Source organism: Ambystoma mexicanum, chromosome 4p (assembly GCF_040938575.1).
Source record: "Ambystoma mexicanum isolate Mex_15411 chromosome 4p, UKY_AmexF1_1, whole genome shotgun sequence".
Taxonomy (NCBI): Eukaryota; Metazoa; Chordata; class Amphibia; order Caudata; family Ambystomatidae; genus Ambystoma; species Ambystoma mexicanum.
In genome coordinates this window covers 1,172,516,598-1,172,533,317 of record NC_090927.1, presented here as the reverse complement: position 1 = coordinate 1,172,533,317, position 16,720 = coordinate 1,172,516,598, and positions in this window count along the sequence as shown.

Below are 16,720 nucleotides of genomic sequence, written 5' to 3'. Positions count from 1 at the left end.
CGTTTCTCAAAATTATTCGAATTAGTACCATCAAAGTTCCCCGAGATGCTATCGTTCGATCGGCCAAAGAACAGTGCTCTACGAGAACCATAACAAGCAGTTGTCAAAGGTAGAGGATGAATATACCAACCTAACCCCTTATCCCCATGTTGCGGTAAATGTGAACAGACCCAACAGTTGGACCTATTAAAAATGGCATGCGTAGCATTCATGATAAGTAACAGAGTATTGTTAGCATTGTTAGCGGTAGCGGGCATTGTAGTCTTAAAACGGAAACCCCAGTGTTATTAGCTGGCCAACTCCTGGCCACGCGACTTGTTAGTCCTTCCACAACCCTAGCCAACAGAATCCCCTTTCTCAAATTTGGGCAAAAACAAGCCCTCTGTGATTCTTTTCCTTCTTCGAATGCACAGCTGAACCGTGCCGTACGTCTATCAGATGCACAGCAAAACCGTGCCGGAAGTCTATTTTCTTGGACGCAGATTGTACCTTGCTTTTCCCGGTACTGATTGATCCGGAAACAATGTGTCGTCACTTCCAGTTGGAAGCAACGTATCAAGAGCAAGTGAAGATGGCGAATTTGAAACGACAGTTTCTGGAAGCGAACATTTTGGAGAGTGTGGAGACAGAATGACGGGTTTCCCAAGCCTCACAGGCTCGGAAAGATTCTCCGACGCACTCTCAGCGCTATTTACTACTTTGGGATCGTTGGTTGCAGCATTAGCGAGGGGTTCTGTTTCTTCTGTATTGTGTGGCACTGGGTGAAGTCTCTTGACATGCGTCGCGTGGATCCAGTTTTTTCTGCCTGAGACACGCACCGCCGTTTGTGTGACCAACAGGACCTGGAATGGGCCCCACCAACGAGATGCAAGGCAGGAAGAACGCTCAAATGCCTAGATGAGCACCCAGTTCCCAGGCCGTATGCTGTGGCCCGGGCCCTCGTATCGCACAGGTAAAGCCTCTCGCACCTGGTGATAAATCAAATACAGGTTTTTAGTCAACTGTCTGCAATAATCTGAAAGAAGTAAATTTTCAACATTTTTGAAGGATCTACATTTAGGAAGATTCCAGATATTGGCAGGTCTCCCCATTACCACCTCAAATGGAGAGAGCAAAGTCTTAGTTTGAGGGGTTGTACGCATGGCTAATAACATGATCAGTAAGGCGTCCGGCCATTTTAATTTAGTGCCGTCACACGTTTTAGCGAGCTTGTTCTTGATGATACCATTGTGTCTTTCTACTAGTCCGGCGCTCTGAGCATGTCTGGCCGAATGGAACCGTTTGTCGATCTGATATCTACAGAATTACAGCAGCGACAAAATGTGGACCATTGTCCGACCAGATGACTCTTGGTAGCCCGAACCGAGGAAAATATTCCTTTAACATGGTTTTCGCAGTAGTCATGGCTGTAGCATCTTTGACAGGGAAAGCCTCGACACGTTTACTAAAAGCACAGATGACAATACATACTTCATATTGTTGCACCGTTCCATTTCAATAAAATCGAAGTGAATGACATTGAAGGGGACAGAAGGTGGCCCAAATCATCCCCTTGGAGTTGCTGTCCCCTTTCCCACATTGTGTTGTAGGCAAATCATACAGTCCTGAACATAGCTCTGGGCAATTTTCGAAATGTTGTCATTTGCCCAAACTTTCTCTAACATTTTCGTAACTTTCTGGGCACATATATGCGTAGGACCATGGGCCATAATGACCATCATCATCATCACATAAGCGTCAGGGAGTAGCCATTTCCCTTCAACGATGTCCACACAACACCCATCATCAAGTTTCCCCAAGCCTTCAGCCCACCGCTTGGATTCTTCTAACGTGGCATCGGCTTGGATATCCCGTACAGACCCGACACCCTCGTCCATTGCATAGGCATTTACAGTCTCCCTTGAAACCTACATCTCCGTAAAGAGATCAGTGGCAGTTTGTCTAGCTATCTGATCAGCGAAAGTATTCCCTTTTCCTATGTCATCTATAATCTTTCAATGTGCTGCACATTTCATGACAGCTAACTGAGTAGAGAGAGCAAGCCCTGAGAGCAGTTGTACTATTAGGGAGCCATGTTGGATCTTTGTACCATGCAAAGTTAAGAACCCTCTCTCTGACCAAACTATCCCAAAGTTGTGAACCACCCCAAAGGCATACTATCAGTATATATGTTTACTGTAAGCCCTTCGGAAAGTTCACAAGCTCGGGTCAATGCTATAATCTCTGCGGCCTGCGCTGAGTTATGCGTGATTCTCTTGGTTTCCACGACCGTGCTCAATGTTGTAATTGCATAAGCAGCTGTGGATGTACCATCCTGATGTTTGAAGCAGGAGCCTGTTAAGCGAATTCAATTCAGTACTCCAACTAAGTCAGTGCCTAGTCTGGGATGCCCAAGGAAAACGGTTATTTATATATTTTTATGACAAGTTCATAGATCTGGATGATAAACCCTTGTATAACGCCCCTCTCTTTGAATCCCCCTGACCTCACTGAGCCAAGAAGTAGTTTTGTTTTGCAAATTAAAAGATTTATTGAAAAATTAAACCAGATATATATCACACTTTTATAAATAAATTAATATTTGCTAGCACACTTATGAATATGACAGTGATCAACAATGTATATTACACTAGCACACTTTTTTGATTACTTAGGAGTTGGTGTAGAGAGGATAAAGTAGCTGATAATGCTTTTATGGGTTCAAGGAAATGCAATGACCAAACCCATAAATGCAAAGATTGCAGCACAGAAATAACTGTGATGGTTTCCACAAGAGATAATATGATCACTTTTTCTTTTGACAATTCACTCCCCCCCCCCTATGCAATATAAGGAGATGGAAGGAGAGCACACAATTTTCAGGAATACAATCAAATACAATACCAATTCAGTCCCCCCCCTAGCAAGCTGAGAGCAACAGGGATGATTTTAAAACACAGGCAAAAATACTTTAAATGTGATTTGCAAGTGAAAATTTGCTAAAAATTATTTTAATTCCCTATAGGAGATTCAGGGTAGGTGATAGCTACTTAAGATTGGTTCAGGTCAACACTATCAGTGATTCATGAGGGATTATCAGGTTGAAAACAGATTTCAGCAGTTACAAGCAAAAGACAGCGATTTTGACAGGTGGAGAAATTTGATTCAAATTGCAATTCGCAGCACTTTTTCCGAGTGTGTAAAGCGCGATTACGGAAAAACTATAAGGAGTAGAAAGTTTTTTGGAAAGCTGAGGATCTTAGCTTTAAAATGAAAGTTAAAACTTGTTCCTAGCACATGCGGTTCAACAGATATGGACGATTTTGTGGAGGTAGATTCTCAGAAATAACATAAGATTCAAATGACAAATGACACTTTCACATGTTCGAAATCACAGAATGGACACACAATTTCTATGCAGTTCTAAATAGGTGGAAATGGTTTGAATTAGATTATTCTAAACTAAGAGATTGGTTTGCAAAGTTCTGGCTGGATACTCACTCCTAATTTTGGAAGGAATGGGCCTCGTCACAGATCTGGTCAACAGGTTTAGCTGCGGTTCTCTCTGCTCTGCTGGTCTGGATGTCTGGTTCTGGCAAAAGTTCTGGCACTGCACAGCGGTCTGGTCTGGTTCTGGTCTTCTATCGGCACTGCATGGCGGTCTGGTCTGGGTCTGGTCTTCTATCGGCACTGGACGGCGGTCTGGATACAGCTCTGCTTTCTGGGTTCTGGCACTGGCACCTGTTCTTGGCACAGGGTCCTAGCCAGAATCACGCAGCTCGCCCGGCTGTTGAATAGTTTGGTTAGGTTGCTGGATTCTGAGGCCTCTGGAAAGGATTCAGCTTGTGGACTATGCCTTTCTGCTAAAATGTTCTGGAATCTGGAGTCTGGTTTTCCAAGTTCTGGGGCCTGTTGATATTGTCTGGATTTGAAGTCGTCTGGCAAAGTGCTTCGCAAGAAATCAGTTTGAATTGGAAAGTGAATGTAGTGGCTCTTTTTATGTCTTTTGAAAGTGGGTGGGAAGGCTGACTTTCTATGCCCAACCCTCTGAGGATCCCGATAGGCTATACAATTCTTTGTCGCCTGACTGGGGAACAGAGTTGTGAGTCATCCGGCATCCTTTTTATGGCATACAAAAAGAACACTCCCCTTGTCACTTTGCACACAAATCTATTTTTGACTTAAATGCATATTTATCTATGTACAATTTTTCTAATATTATATGTCCAGTTGACATATTTTCTGTAGCGCCAAACCATCCGATCCCTGTCTTTGTAAGATGCTGTGTTCACTTCTGACAGAATTCTGCCCTTTTCATCCAGAACACAACCTCTAAACTTTTCCAGAATTTACACAAATGCGCCCAAGGATATGGGCATCAGATGAGGAAGTGTCAGATTTTTAACATACATACATTTGAAGTAATACCCTATTTTCCGCTACTACCCCCCAAACATACCACAGAGTCCTAACACCTCTTAAAATGTGCACAGAAAAATCACAGGAATCATGAGATTATTGATATAATTTTGACAATTATGTACTATGAATTATCCATCTTTCTAAAATTATGCTCTGGCCCAGAGGGGTGTGGTTTCCCAAAGCACATGGGGGATTTCTGGTTTGTCCACTTCCTCCAAGCTCAGCTGGCTCACAGAGGCAGCGCCCCTCCCACTTCCTTCCAAGAGGAAGCCATTTACGACCCCCTGATTTAGCATTTGCCTGAGCCAAGGAAAGTTCATTGTACTGTTTCCTGCAGTCCCAGGTATTCCTCCCCTAATTCAATCAAAGAGGTGTGATCTCCTTTTGGTGGGAACAGCAGAAGGCAGCCATGCCTGTGAATGCAGTTGCTGGGCAAGTTCCAACTCCTGTCGGGGGTAGTTGGCTGGCAGAATTCAATCTTTTTAAGCCAGGCTTCAGCCAAATGTCACTTTTGTTCCAGTTTTTCTTCATTCAAATCAAACTTACAATTTTGACACATGCAGCTAGAACGCTGATTCTAAGTTCAAAACTATGACATTTAAACAGTTGCAACCTATGTGACACTCCAAAGTAAATCACTCATTTATTTTAAACATTTCGATTTTAGTGGCTTTAAGTCCAATTTCACTTAAGCTGCTGACATCCACAGCTCAGCCAGTTTTGTTATGAACATTATTTTAGGCGCTTCATCTTTCCAGATTTGGTATGCACACAAGACTTCATTCTACCAGACGTCTGCTGGTGTTCAGTAAGATTTTTGAATATCTTGCAATCTTTGAAATGGGCATTTTGAGCTTGCATTTCAGAGAAACAAATGTGATTTAAAAGCGCTTTTTGAGCTAACGGGCAATGCTGTTTTTCCTTTGGCACCACGTTTCACTCATGGTGCTTCTGACCCATCACGCTCGCTCTGGTGGGTGGCAGGTCAGGCGACCATTTTGGTGTGCGCAAAAACTGCACGGCTTTCCTGGATTCTGGCGCAAATGTGGGCTTTTCAGCCATCTTGGATTTTCTAAGCCCACAGCACCAAATGTTGTAGCATAATAGTTCAAACGTGGGTCAAGACACCTGACAAGCCATCACAAAATAGCTCTCCTTGTGGATTGTTCAAAGGAGTGTCTTTTAGATCAATTCTACCCTTTGTCTCTTGTTCGGTAGTATACAGACAGTCGTGTGACTCTTCATCGCCGCAAGCAGTACCCTGTGTGAAAGGTAAGAGTTCAGCCGGATTAAGAACACAACACCTCTTAATTTGGATGTGAGGAGCAAACAAGATCAATTCATATCTCGTCAACCGTGCGGAAGTGAGGTGTTGCATTTGGGTTCTGTTCAGTAGAACATCTACAGAGTGAGGCACCATCAGGGTTAGATCATGGCCTAGGACCACTCCCTCACTCTGTTTTACAGACGCAGCAGCAGCAGCGACAGCTCGCAAACATCTTGGCAAAGCGCATGCTACAGAATCAAGGGTGGAAGAAAAGTAACCGCACGGCCTATTCTTCCCTCCATGTTCCTGCGTTAATACAGCCAAAGCACATCCATCACATTCATGCACAAACACAAAGGCCTTTTCATAGTTTGGTGTGCCCAAAACTGGTGCCGAGCATAATGCAATCTTGAGCAGATCAAATGATTGCTGGTGCTCCGTGTTCCACGGCAGTGGTGAAGAAATGCCCTTCTTTGTCAAAGCCAACATCGGTTAAATCACTAGTCAGAAGTTTGGGATCCACAAGCTACAGTAAGAAGCCATACCTATCAAGGCTCTAACTTCCTTCTGTGTATTTGGGACAGACATGCCAGAAATGTGTTTTATTCTTTCAGGTGTCAATCTTCTTCCCTCCTTTGACAGGAGATAGCCTAAATAGGCGACCTGCTGGCAACAATATTAAAACTTTTTAAGTGAAGCTTTGTGACCATGTTTAGCTAGATGAATAAGCAACAACACAGTGCCCCCCTTACAGGCACGTTCGGAGTCTGCAGCTAAAAGCAAGTCATCCACATACTGAAGCAATGTACAAGTAGAGGGCAATTCAAGAGTATCATGCTGTTCTTTCAAAGCCCTACTGTAGATGCTAGGACTCTCTGTGTGACCTTGAGGTGCACGAGTAAATTTAAACAAGCGTCCCCCTAAGGAGAACGCAAACAAGTATCTACTGTCCTTGTGTATAGGAATACTAAAGAAAGCATTCTTCAGATCCACAACACTAAAGTAAGTAGCTGTAGCTGGAATCAAGGTTAATTTTGTCGTCACATCAGGCACAATTGGAAATTGCGGAGCGACGACTTTATTAATGGCAGGTAAATCAATTATAAAACGCAATGGAATTGCATTATCACCTTTCTTGTACATGGGTAAAATCGGACTATTGCACAAACTTCCTGAAATTTCCTCAATCACCCCGCGATGCACAAAATCGGAAACAATGCATTTCAAAGCTTGGTTGCCCTCAACTGAAATCTTATACTGTGGAATGCGTGGCAGCTCAATTCCATGCTTCAAGACTATTTTAACAGGCTCAATCTGTAAAACACCGACATCATTGTCGTCAATTGCCCATAAACTGTCTCGTACATCACTGAATTCTGGCGGCAAAGGTCTAGTCAAGAATTGAGAGACAGAAAGTTGCTCTGGTGAAATCGTCAAATGCACTCTGTCAGAAGAACAATGAATTACCGCATTTAATTCTTTCAACAGATTCAACCCCAGCAAATTCTCTCCACAATTCGAAGTCAACAGAAATGGACAGTGGTCCATAAAGGTACCCAAAGAAATAGGTACTGGCAAAGAAACTGGACAAACAACTGGTGTGCCAGAAAACCCTACGAAACATTTGTTTGCCCTGACAATGGAATGTTTGGAACCTGAGAATGATCAATGGAACACTTCTGTGCTCCAGTATCTATCAAAAACTGATGTTTCCTATTTCCCACTACCATTTCAACATAGGGACCTCTCTGATTGACAGGAATAGGTGTAGGTTCCAAACCATGCTTCGGGGAATCCTAGCGAAACAGAATGTCACCAAAAGGAAGCTCTTCAGATAGATATGAAGCAGGAGAATGATCAAATATGTTTCTAATATCCACACTCGGAGTCTGATTATCCTGCGAAAAAGGTTGCTGAGGGTCCTGTGCAAAATGACCTCTACCAGGGCCCCCTACACCCGGGCGACCTCTGGATCAACTACCCATATTTCCAAATGTGTTATTCGACCTCTGTTGAAGGACGGGGCATTGTGCACGCCAGTGACCCTCTTGTTGACAATAGACACACTGGTTAATGTTCACAGGACCCAAGGATACATTCCCTTGTGGAACATACTGACCTCTAATCTGCGAACTACTCCCTCTGGGGCCTCTAACAATTTGCTGTAATAATGCTTTAGTCTTTAAATCACCTTTTCCCTTCTCAACTCTATATTTTTCATTGTTGACACGATTCTCGTAGTACTGAGCCATGTGCAGTACTTCTGATTGGGACTTCGCCTGCCAAGCGCTCTCAGAAGACATAATTTGTGACTGGATGTCAGGCAGCAATCCACGCACAAATTTGTCCACAAATAATCTTTTCCCTAAGTCTTGTCTGCCAAAATCCGAGAATACCTGTTCGAACTGATTAAAGAACTCGGTAGCACCCTCAGACTTCCCTTGGACACAGGCCGTAAGCTTGTCCCAGATAATCCTCTTTTCGGGAATTATAGTCTTCAATTTTGCAATAATTGTATCAGGCAAAGTTAGTATCACCTCGGCGGTCTCTCACCAGCTGGCCTTTCTTCATCGAGTCTAGTCATGTTAGCCCATGTATCTTCCAACCCTGGTACGTCGTCTATAGTCCTAAGTTGTTTCCACAAATCTACGGGCAGGAGTACAGGAAATAGCAAATCAATATCACCTAGGGTGAATACTGAGGACTGCAAGACATACTCTATTTCTTTATAGAATCCTGTTGGATTTTTCCTGATATCAGGAATAGTTTGTCTAATAGTATTCACTTCCTGTCTTGAGAACGGGACGTGAACAAACTGTGATACATAATGTGCAGGAACGTTCACAGCAACTATACCCGCTGCAGCATCGGCCGCAATCTGAACCTGCGGGACAAATATCGGAGGAACCTCTCTCATAGGCAACTGAGAAGTAGGCAACTCCAAACGCTTACTAAGCAACAGAGCTAAGTCGAGCGCTAAAGCAGTCGAAGAAGTGTCGAGTGAAAAAGCCCTCTTATAAATACTCAATAACTGTATGGGACAACTAATCTTTCTATTTACACAATCATCCTGTAGGTACTCTACCATTACCTGCATCACTTTCCTCTGCATTTCTGGCATATACTGACTGTATGTGTCATGTACCTCAACTGGAGTTATCGACATATCTGAGATCCATCTAAGCGCATCTTTCGTACAAATTCGTACTTCCTCAGATATCGATTTTCGACAAGGAAGGAACCGTTTCTGTACATACATACTTTCCCCCTCATCCTCATTCTGTAACCTTTTCAACTCCTTTCAACACTCAAATAACCTCTCGACATGCTCATTTACTTTCTCCACAGTGTCTCTTGAAAACGCTTAAGTTTTTAGATCCCTTAACCCTTGCGGGAGATCTGTATTATTTAATTTGCCCCACATTACACATAAATAAATCCCTAAACCTTCAATGAAAACGTTTTTTCTCAGGAAAATTATCCATATTAGAAAGTATGGCAAAAATATTAGCTTGATCATCCTTATCCATACAATGCTTAGCCCATGCAATCAATTCATGTTTCTTTTCTGGAGATACGGTATTACGAGTGACAACCCTTGACCCCGCACCCTGATCGACTACAAGCGGTACGAGACCCCTTGGAGGAGGGGGAGCAGGCAAATTCAAAGGAGGTACTATTACTGGTGCAATGGAAGAGGTGGAGGAACAACAACTGGAGGAAGAGGGACATTAGGAGGAGCAGGAGCAGGAATAACAGCAGGAAGAGGCACAAAAGCAGGAAGAGGAACATACGGAGGTGGCTCAGTGGCACCAGTCCTTCACTCATTTAACGATTTGTCAAAGAATTCATCAGAAATATGGAAATCTTTAGAAGGATAGATTTTCTGAATGCCAAGTGAGAAAGCCCTATCCATATTCCTAGCTGAATCAGACTGTTTACCTTGGTCATACAATAATGCTTTTTCGGCATTCGTTTTATGACGGCTCGCATGTTTTTCCCTACTCTTAAGTTGCTGTAACGCTTCTTTTTTCCAATTCTGCAAAACATCGAATGCTGCAGGTCTAGCCTTTTTCTTTAATAGAATCGACTCCAAGTACTCAATACGAGGGATTTCAAAACTACCATTTATTGGCCACTGAAGTTCGGAGGCATGTCTGGTTTGTCTGTGCCAAATATCATTAAACACTATACTTCCAATGCCATGCTTACAGTACATAGTACACGCCGGCGACCCCTCCTTTGGTGCTGGACGGCTACATTCCAAAGATTGTCTATCGCTGCGGAATAACGCCCTGAAGCAGGTAGAGAGTTTCGCAGGCATATCATAATATTGGTGTTACCTGGTCTGGTGTCTGCAGATACAATACGCCAAAATCAAATTATCAGGATATTCAAGAATCGGGTCACGACTCACCTGATCAATCCTAAGGAGGTCCGATCGGATTACAAAGAATCTTACCTAACTAATCTTACCTCGTGTTTGGTGATTTCGGCAAATCTGCCCGCCTCGATAAGTGGACCCTCGTCAAGATGCCGTCTCGGACCACACGCTAATTGTCCAGGGATCGGGTTGTGCAGCGCTGCTGAGGTATCGCGTCTCGTTCAGAAGGGGCCCCCTTCACCGTCCGATCTTGTGGGTCCATATTTGGGTGCCAACTGTGAAAACAAAGTGAAAATATCGAGGCTGAGTACCCTAGAAAAGAAATACACCGAACACAGGTTACAAAGGAACATACAAAAGATCTTTTAATTTATACTGAACAGTTTCAAAGGACAAAATAACCAGATAGTTATCAGCCCTCAGTACAACACCGCAAACTCCAGCGTGGTTCAGTGTGCTCAGCGAGTGGGACTGTACATTGGAATAGTCCCACTTTATATACGTTTGAAACATGACATCCAGCCCCACTGCGGGTTAGTATTCCTCTTATACATTACTGATCTAGGGTTCATGCCGAGTTCACACATCTATATGCATAGGGCTTGCCTTTAATACATTCACCAAAAAGTCTACACGGTAACAGTGTATTTTAGGATTTCTCATAGTCTTCTCAAATATTAATACAATGTAGTTAAACATGTGTTCTCAGTTCAGTATTTGGATACATTGTTCTTAACATATGCTCGCGGATTAGTTTCATTGGCACGAGTAATCCTTTACACACAGGTCAGCGAAGAACAAGGTCTCAGTTCACGACCCCAACAAGTGGCCTGCAGGTAAGTTACATATTAATTACACACAGAGGTCAAGATGGCCATGTTGTATTTCGGAATGACATCGTCCATCATTTTAACTCGCAGGGTGACTTTACAGAGAGAACCTAAAATGGCGGCTTATATTGATTCTAAGGTCAGGAAATTGCAACACGGATTTCTTCGCAAGTGGTTTACAAGCAGCTTGGCGTAGGCCAATATACATATATTCATTACAATAGGAGGCATGATATAATTTCCCGTTTGACACCTGGGGGGACCACTATCCCCTGTACCCCCCTTCATAAGTCCTTCAAAAACAGCAATCTGCTACACATTGCCATGCTTAACTCTCGCTCCACTGTCAAGCACTCCTCTGATAGCTGCCACCTCCTTGAATCCCTGGATCTCGATGTCCTAGCCCTTACTGAGGCATGGTTCAAGGACAGCTGTCACGATATTTGACACGCTTTTCCCTGAAGGATACAAGATCCCCTCTTTGCGTCGATCCGTGTTTCCATCATTCCCACTCAGGTCTACTCTTCTTTTGAATGTCTGGCCTGCAGTCTCTCTCTCTCTCCCCCGTCTCCTCTCTCTCTCTCTCTTTCTCTCTCCTCTCTCTCTCCCTCTCTCTCTCTCCCATCTCTCTCCGCTGCCTCCTCTCTCCCTCTCTCTCCCCTGTCTCGTCTCTCTCCCCTGTCTCTCTCTCTCCCCTGTCTCCTCTCTCTGTCTCTCTCCCCTGTCTCTCTCCCCTGTCTCCTCTCTCACTCTGGCCACATTCTATCGACCGCCGGGCCAGCCACTGTCTTTCTTTCTGAATGGGCTGACCTATCCTCTTATCTCCTTTCCCCCTCCTCCCGGGCATCTTAACATCCATCATGATTCTCCTGACTCCTCGGGTCCCTTCCGCAAACTATGCAACTCTCTCTCTCTCCATTCTACCTTCTGGCCTGACATACACCGCTGGCCACACCCTAGATGTTTTTATCTCCAAAGACACCTCTCTCTCTATCCCTCTCACTACCTCACTCAACTGGACTGATCATCCTCTTCTCTGTTCCCACATGAAGTGTTCTTCCCCGCTAGCACCGGCACTCCTTTCACTACCTCCTGCCTTCAAGGTAATCCGACCCATGAAATTAGTGTCAGTGGCTGCCTTTGCCTCCATCTACTCTCCTCCTCCTACTCCTGTGGCTGACTCCTACCCTGACACAGCCTTCTCAAACTTTCACCTCTGCATCTCCAACACTCTTGACATTCTTGCCCCTGTCATAAGGGTCTGTCTGAAGCCTTCCAATAAAGTGCAACTATTGCTATGACTCAGAGCTGGCTGCCCTTAAAATAAAGTGCAGAGCAGCAGAACGGAAATGGGGATCTTCAGGTGCACCATCTGACAAACTGGGCTGCCGCATTCTTCAAAGGCAATATAGACTGCATCCACTCCAAGAAAAGAGTCTATATTGAAGCCTGCATCTCAGCGGCACCTAACACGGCTGAACTCTTCAAAGTATGCAAGGAACTGGCCAATCCTATTGAAGCCTCATCCTCTACTGCACCCTTCCAGGCACTTTGCTCGGTCCTGGCTGCCCATTTCACTGCCAAAACACATGACATCCTGTCATCTCTCTCCCCCACACCACCTTCGCCTGCACCCACTTCTCTTGGGTACCCCTTGTCGATCCCACCACTATTCTCTCCCACCCTCCACTGAGGAGGTCTCTAGACAAGTCCGGTCCATGAAAGCCTCCTCCAAACAGGTTGACCCTTGACCTCGTAAAACCATCAAGGACAACATTGATTCTCTTGCTCCTGCCTTGGCCGACCTCTGCAACTTCTTTCATCACTGGAGTTTTCCCCACTTCTCTCAAGCACTCTCTTGTGCACCCTCTGCTCAAAAAACCCTCTGCTGACCCTTCTATCCCGGCAAACTATTGCCCGATCTCTTTCCCTCCTTTCCTGGGCAAACTCCTGGAGAAATTAACTATCTCTCAGCTTACCCTCCATATTGAATCTGTCGGTTGTCTCCATGATCATCAGTCTGGCTTTAGAGCACCTAGAGGCACGGAAACTGCTCTTCTGAACACACGTGAAAACCTGCTCTCAAATCTTGACTCTAACCCTCCTTCTGTCATCATTCTTCTCGATATCTCTTCTGTCTTCGACACTGTACCCACAACATCCTGATCTCCAGTCTCCGTGATACCCTGGGCATCACAGATCTGATCCTGGCGTGGCTTGCTTTCTTTCTCTCTGACCGTCCTCTCGTCCTTTCTCTCCTCTATCACGGTCTCCACTTGTGGCGTTCCCCAGGGATCTAACCTATCCCTGTGGATCTTCAATGTTTACATGGCCTCTCTTGCCTATTTGATCTCTACCTTCACCTCTAACTTGCAGTGTGACACACAACTCTCCCTCAGGCTACCTTCAGCCTCTTTCTCCTCAACACTCATTCCGCACTGTCTGTCTGCAATTCAGTCTTGGTGTGCTGCTAACGATCGCTGCCTCAATGCTAGTAAGACAGAGATCGCGCTCATTGGGACTCCTGGCCCCACTTTCCCAATTTTCCACTGGCCCGCCTTCCTTGGATCTGTGCCCTCACCTGATAGTGAGGCAAAACATCTTAAGGTCATTTTTGACTCCAATCTCTCCCTTCTCTTCTCACATCTCAGACATCTCTAAAAAGTCCCACTAGCAGCTGCACCTCCTCAGAGGTAATCTACCTTCTCTCACCTTCCCCAAAGGCTCACCGTTCCAGAGCACTGCTTCTCTATAGGCTGGACTACTGCAACAGCATCTTTCTCAATCTACCTACTTCTACTCTCCTCCCACCACAACTCATCCAGAACAGTACCACAAGACTTATCCTTGGTTTGAAGCCCAGGGACCGCATCTCTCTGGTGCTGAAATCTCTGTGGCTGCTAGGATCAAGTTCAAGACCCTATGCATAGTCCACAAGGCTTTCTGGGGCCGGGACCCACACTATCTACAATGCTCTCTTCCTAAATACCCACCTTCTAGAGCCCTCTGCTCGGCCTCCTCCAACTCTCTGCATTTGGGCCATTTTTCCAAGAAGAGATTTGGGGTAGATCTTTATCTCTGCAGGTGCCTCCCTCTGGACCTGCCTCTCTCCGTATAAGCGCTGTACAAATAAACAATTACAATTTACCATTACATAAGTCTAAATACTAACTCAAGGAACTAGAACACATCATAATTCAACTGAGGCTAAGTTGTTTCCTCTCTTTTTACACTTTATAGGAAATTAGAAGTTGTAAAGATGTACAACATATGCAATGCACCAAGTTATTTTACACAACATTGCTTGTCATTCAACAATAAAACAAAACCACATGTTTCATTAGCAAAGTTCCCCCATAGTAACTGGCCCTTTTTTCATAGTAGGCTTCACACTCCGTTCTTTTAGTGTTGCAGTTTGAAATGTTATCAATAGGCCTTGGCTCACGGTATCTGCTTTTTGCAGCTTAAAGAAAGCTCAAGCTATATTTGACATTTGTACATGGAATGAATACAGAAGAAGACCATAACTTTCCTGGTTGCAACTGTCTACAGAATGCAATCGTAATGTAAATAAACATGCACCTCAATTTTACCAGGACTCACCCAAAATAATTGTTTATTCTGTGTGCCCTCGGACTGCAAAACGGTACTCCTGCTCAGCTGGCTGGACAGGAGAAACTCTACATTTGGTTTTCTTCCCACTCATCAAAGAAGTATCTCCAAGTCTTCCTGCCTGCCTGCAAGTGCCACACACTTCTCCCCAGAGACTGACAGTGCTCGAGACCAGCGAGAGAGTAAGCGAGCTAGTTTTCCATTGATAGCTCTTTTAAACCCTCTGTCAGTGACCTCCCATGAATGTATGTTTGCCTAAATAAAATGTAAAAATGCCTGCATTTCTCTGTGATGTAATGTGCCAATCAAAACCACTTCCCTTTGTCAAACCTCCTCACTAGAATGTTCTATAAAACTTGTGATTAGCCTGGCTTTTAGGATGCCAACAAGCGGATGAAAAGTGTTACATTACTCCGCTCTGGTTTCCTGTTCTGAAAATGAACAATGGGCTACTTTAAAGTATGTGGCTCTCCACATTCCACATCTCCCATAGTCGCGTATTCCCCACAAGAAAACAGCTTTCATTCTGCACATGTATACTCTTTTAAACTGAGCAGGCTTAAACCATAGTTCTGTACTAATGTGATGCACCAAAGAGCTATGGACTGAGTTGCCTTTAACATTAGTGTGGGGATATATTAGTAGTTTAGGACATTGCTAGTACATTGTTAGATTTGCAATTCAGGTGTAGTGTCCAAATGAAAATACTAGCTTTTATGTAATGGTGAACTCAAACCCCCTTTCACCTTTTATGTTTTCCATGGACTCACAATAATGACTCAGACCAGATTCAACATAAAGTCTCACACCCGTGTCTCGCACTCTTGTTGGCAAGTGGGGTCAATTTTCATCTTTGTTGAAATTTGGAGCCCTAGTTAAAATTCAGAGCCTTCTCTTCCTACACCTCGAAGCAAGGCTCTGGAGAGAGTTGGGTCTCTGCGATTTAGCATAAGAGAAACTACTTCCACTAAGCTCCTAAAAGGCTTACTATTGGACAGCAGTATTGTTGTGGCTCTACCTACAGGGTGAATCTATGCATCTATGCTTATTGCCATTGTGTGTTTGATAAACATTAGATACTGTCAATATCTTCCTGCAACAGTTTTATAACTACACCAACAAGTGTTTGCACTTTCAATATAGTGTGCTTTATACTTCTAAATAAAGACACATTAATAATGCTCTCACTCTCTTGGTTAGAATTTATGTATAATCTCTTGTAGTGATACTATATGAGCATTACAAGTAGAATAGTCAAGCAATATACGTTCCTTTATATTAGCAATAATGTAGTTAAGTAGATATCAGCATCCTTCTCTTCTATTCGCTTCTAAAATGTTAAAACTACCAACATCCCATCAGCAATGTGTGTAGCCATTGTGGCTCAGTAAAAGTTGAAATCAAACTTGCAATTATGATGCTGTGAATTAAAGCAGTTTGCGCTGCTTGTTTCCAGGACAATTCAGATTTGTAATTTAGATCTGCTTCCAAATTATTGAAGCAAGCATTAACAATCAGAATTTGGAAAAATTGGCAAAGTGACAATTTTTAGTCTCATGGACTAGAATTACAGTCTTGGCCTAGTCATTAAAGTTTCTGCTTCCTTACCCAGGCATGGCAGATTTTATGGGTTAGCGGCTGTTCTCCAAGCCCTGCCCCCCGATCCATATTGTCATTGCTTTTGGTGAAAATGCAGCAACTCGTCCTAACTGTCTGATACAGCTGGTTAATAAATGATAGATCCCTCGTTGTTTCCCTATTAGTTAATCCACAGATGATTAGTATTTATTTTATTTGTATATCGCTTTAGGCCAAAGCGCATTAACAAGTTTAAAAGACTGTACAAATGAATGCATAAATGGTGCAAGGTATGGAAAATGATTAAGTGGTAGAGGTTGAAGGAAAATAGTCTTTCAGGCGAGTCTTGAAAAGAGAACAAGAGGATAGAGAGCTAATAGAAAGAGGTAGGGTGTTTCAGTGCCTTGGAGCCAGAAGTGAGAAGGAGCGAAAGCAGGCAGATGCACAGGGGGTCGACGAACAAAAAGAAGAAACTGAGATTGTGAACGAAATACATGTTATGTTATAAGGATTTATAGAGCGCACTACCGCCACAAGGCATCTTAGTTCAAGGAAACCACAATACGGTCCACCTCATTCTGCTCTAGAATAGAAACGTTTTCAGGGACCATCTAAATTCCAGATGATCTGTGATCTGTTTTAACGCGG